This window comes from Odontomachus brunneus, unplaced genomic scaffold, assembly GCF_010583005.1.
Source record: "Odontomachus brunneus isolate Ranch 3 - 2012 unplaced genomic scaffold, Obru_v1 Obru_scaffold_068, whole genome shotgun sequence".
Taxonomy (NCBI): Eukaryota; Metazoa; Arthropoda; class Insecta; order Hymenoptera; family Formicidae; genus Odontomachus; species Odontomachus brunneus.
Genome location: NW_022639518.1, coordinates 119046 through 124394, shown reverse-complemented (window position 1 = coordinate 124394; position 5349 = coordinate 119046).

Below are 5349 nucleotides of genomic sequence, written 5' to 3'. Positions count from 1 at the left end.
TTAATAAATGAAGGTTATTATCATAATGACAAAGTAATAAAAATTAGATTGTTTGGTTTAATATGCGATGCACCAGCTAAATCTTTCGTTTTGTGCACAAAAGGTCATATTGGATTTTACAGTTGCACAAAATGCATAATTAAGAGAAAATATATAAATGGCAGAATTTGTTTTCCAAATAGAGCAATACTATATTCGTTAAGAATAGATGAACTGTATGCTATTAATGCTTATAAGAATTTTCAAATGGGTTATTCTATTGTAAATGATATTCCACACTTTTTACCCATAAGTTGCATGCCATTAGATTATATGCATCTTATATGTTTGGGTGTTGTAAAAAAATGATAATTCTATGGATGAAAGGACCATTGTCTGTTCGTCTAAGTACAAGGTCAATTAATAAAATATCTCATCTATTAATATCACTTAAATATACTACACCAAAAGATTTTGTCAGAAGGCCAAGATGTATTAGAGATGTTAAGCAATGGAAGGCCGTAGTATTTAGAAACATTCTTTTATATACAGGACCTGTGGTATTGAAAGTGGTGGAAAAATACATTAAGAAAGGATATGTACCATCATTTCCTCACACTTCATGTTGCTACCACAATTCTCATACGTCCAAACTTATGTAAAGATGGATTTATCGATTTTGCTGAAGCTCTACTAAACAATTTTGTTTTATCTTTTGAAATATTATACGGTAAACAGTACAGTATCGCATAACGTTCATAATCTTTTACATTTATGTTCTGACGTAAGAAGATTTGGGCCATTGGATAATTTCAGTGCTTTTCGTTTCGAGAATTACATGACATCGATTAAAAAACGATTAAGGAAAAGTGATAAACCATTGCAACAATTATTGAAAAGATATCAAGAAATTGAAAATGTTGGAATTTTATCATCAAGACATAATTACAATAACGAACTATACACATATAAATATTTACATAGTAATGGACCACTACCAGATGATTTTAACGTTCAAGCACAATATCTGCAAATATCAAATAAAAAATTTAACATAAATTGTAAAGGTTACAATGACAATTGTATTTTAAAAAATGGATGGTGTATTTTATTTAAAAACATAGTAGGAAAAGATACACATATTTTTCTTATTGGTAAAAAATTGAAATGTGCAAAAGATGTGTACGAATCATCCTGCAAGTCTAGCAACTTCGGTATTAATGTTATGACAATAAATAGTGATAATATTTTTTCGTGGCCAATAACAGACTTTCTATGTAAAGCGTGGAAAATTCCTTTTGGATATGATCGGAAAATATTTGCAATATTTCCGCTAAACCATACAATATAGTTTGACATATAGTAAGCATATTTCTTTCAATACATTATAATACACAAGTGTACTATATCCCGAAGCATGACTTGTGAAAAAATGGATGTCAATGGATATATAATATATATTATTACGGAATTTAACGATGGACTACAGTTAATACCTGCATGGTATAATGCTGAAAAGCAATATTCTATATGGCCTGGTCATTTGAAAACCATATTGCGCATTAATAAAGCCATAATAAGCAAAGAGATGCCACGGGAAACATCTGATTGGGAACAATTACCGGTTAAGAGAATTTTTGGTACTGCAGGTAAATCAATTTATTATGAACTTTTATCATTCATTATATTTATACACCTGTCATCATGTATACCCTCATGTAATATTTGTAACATTCTCTATTAGGATCAATATCCATAGCCAGATGATATTTAATAGCGCTTTCGAATGAAGTGGCTGAAGATCGTTTTGGGAGAGATTAATGGAATTAAATGGATTAAAGCTTTTAATCTGGTTTTTAAATCCTGTGATTAACTAGTACAGGCTTTTGGCGTCCTTCCCCCTCCCCCATAATCGCTCCTGGAACGATTCGAACTCGCTTCAATACTATAAAATAACTTCAACTTTATTTTTGTATATTTCGTAACCGATGAAATGGAGCATATTGCATCAAAATAAATAATTTAAATATAAAATCTGATTATGAATATCGGTGTAAATGGGATACAATTATTTAAATATAATAAAATTTTTGATCGGACTGTTTTTGCCTAAATATTTTTGCATTAACTGTTAATCTACTGTTAAGCAATACTGTTGGTTACTTGAAGAAATAGAAACGGTTTCAAAGCAAATGTCTGACAATTTAAAGCATTTAACAAGTATGAGAGATTATACATTAAGTCCTAAGTTTCTTTAAACTTTCCTTCGGATAATCAATAATCATGATATAAGAATATTTAAGTATGAAATGCGTCCGCTCGAAATATTTTTCTTTTAGTGAATGTTAAAATGTAAAGGCATATTTGATATGTAGTACATGTATATGTACATGCATATATTTTGTCATAATTTTATTTTGTTTTAAATCATTAAGCTACTTATGCAAAAGCCATGGAAAAATTAGTCCTAGCGCAAGAAACGTCCAACATAGACAACATATGTCTTCAGAAGTATTAAGAGAGCGAGAGAAAAAAAGAAGACGCATAAAAGCAAAAAAGAAGTTCCCCTCTTCTTCATCTGACGAAGATATTGCAGATAATAATAAGGAAAATAGATGGACACAAATGAAAACGTTACCTGCTTTTCCAAGAATAGAATAATTTGTACCTGTCATTAATGAACATATCCACACATAATTTCCAATACACAAATCTACAGATAATTCTAAAAATATATTATCCAACAAAACATTAATCAATATCGCGAAAAATAATGGTGAATAATATCATAAACAATAACAATATTATTATATTAATAAAAATATGTCACTCATTTTCTATTTTTTAGATGAAGACAAAGACATTAATAGACAAAGTACAAATTACACGAAAGAACTTCTTGGAGAAAGTTCTACTATTAATAGGGGTAAAGAACAGTTTTCAACGGATGGTATGATTTTTATGTTAAACTTATAACTTATTAAACTACCTTATTACTACTGTATACTGCTACAATTACCTTATATGTAGAACTGAGGCACATGCATTTATATAACATTTTGTAGTAAATAGTAATACTAGTGTAATAACAATTAAATATATTTTTTCCAGAATTCAATAAACGAAGTTTTATTAAAGTTAAATAAAATATTATATAAACTTGATATATTAGGAAATAAACTCCATATTGTTGAAAATAAGATAGGATTTGTCAATCCTGTTCGTGAGGAATGTAATGTTACATTCCCTGTATCCACAATGTCGGAACTAACATGTTTTGAAGAGCAATTGCAGGAAATGCAATTCAAAAATGAAGTGTTATGAAAATACATACAGTAATCACACGTAATTTTGACGTCATTTTTGTTCATTATTTTATCATTTTTTGTCATTTTTGTCCTAATAATAACTACTTCCCTCAGAAATATCATACTAAGAAATACTGAAAAATTATTAGTGATTAAATATTATCAGTAATTCAGTAATTTTTTGGCCAGTACTTAATTTCTGGTGAATACTGATGATAAAATCACTGTTAAATATTGATAGTAATCAAATACTGAGAATTATTATGCAAAGGTAAAAAATGAGAAAATCTTAAAGCTTACAAAAATATACTTATATTCCTAATTTTCTCATGTCTCATAAACTACTATGATATCGAAGGTTGTCAATACATTCCAAACTCTCATGAATCTTCCTGCGATAATTTTGATCCCAAGCGGTAGAAGAAAAACACCGGCCACCCATCCATCTCATGACCGCACTAAACTGTTGCTTAACGTGACGGATATCGAGCGCGCACGCGGTGACTCTGATGACTCCAACGATGTTCTTACAATTCATACTTATATAATGTATCCTTATAGTGTTCACAGTATATTATAACATACTTAACAAACACCAAATAATAGTTATATCATTTTTACTTGTTGTTTATTGGATAATTTGTTGATAGATATTGAAACAATGCAACATTCGATATGCGATGAATATTGATGTAATGTAGTGAACCAGTGATAATTACTTTTACATTTTTAACAAAATGTTATAATGATTAATCCAACAAAAAAAATTAAAAAATCCAAATTAAACAAATCGAATTACTAAATTTTGAGAGAAACTTTAAAAAAATATTATTTAAAACAATAGTGTTGTTTCATCAAATGACATGATTTCCTTGAACAAAATAAAAGTTTTATTTTCATCATTTTAAAAAATGATATTTCGTTTAAGAATATAATATTTTAATGAAATAAAAAAAACCACAAAATTAAACAAGTACGAATATTAAATCTAAAGAAAGTATTTTCTCCGAAAAAACGGTATAAGAAGTATAAAAAATATGCAATAAGACAAATTAATGATTGCCACTAACGAGTGCTATTCTAAGTACTATTCTATAAGTATTATTGATGTAAAACATTACTGAATTTGAAATACAAGTAACAAAAATAACTAGTAAATAAATAAAATATATTATATTCGTAATATTTTTTTAAATATTACTGCAATATTGCTAAAGTAATATTGCAAATTAATGTCACTGCAAAGTCTCTGCAACATTGCACTGCAATATGCAATCTTGCAACGTTGTAGCAATGTTGCTGCAAGCTTCTGTGCTGTATGGGCATTGCTGAGATTCGAGCCTGAGACCTCTCCCAGGTAGCAGACACGTCAAAATGACATCCAAATCTAAGTAAGTTCAGGATAAAAAATAACCAAGGAATGATCAAAAATATCGTGAGAATATCGTCAAAATGATAGTCTAATGTCACAGATCGATGACGACATTTTAGACGACTTAATGACGTTTTATGACGTCTCTAAACGTCAATAATACGTTTTTAAGACGTTATACAGAAACGTCATTAAGATGTCACAAAAAAGACGTTTTAAAGACGTCGTTATTTAGTCACTTGACGTCATTCGACCAGTTATGACCAGTTTTTTACGTCATTTTGACGTGAGTCTGTTACTTGGGCTGATTCTTGTGTCGTTCACCTTACCTACTGCGTCACTGTCACTTTGATTGAGAGACGCTTTATATTGTGTACATATGGTATATCCATATACGAAAGCATATGATTTATTTAAAAGAAGAGAATAGATTCTTTTAAAATATATGTTTTAAAAAGTATGTAGAAAGTATATTTAAAAAATATTTACATGTTTTAAAAGTAAGTAAAATAAATTATTTTGTAAATTTAAATAAATTTTTTTCTGATAATAAAAGAAACTTTAATTTGAAACATAAAAAAATACTTTTAATATTAGAAAATAATTTATTCAGATTTATAAAATGATTTACTTGTATTTTATTTATTTTTAAAACAAGCAAATATTTATTTAAACAGTTTTTACATCTCA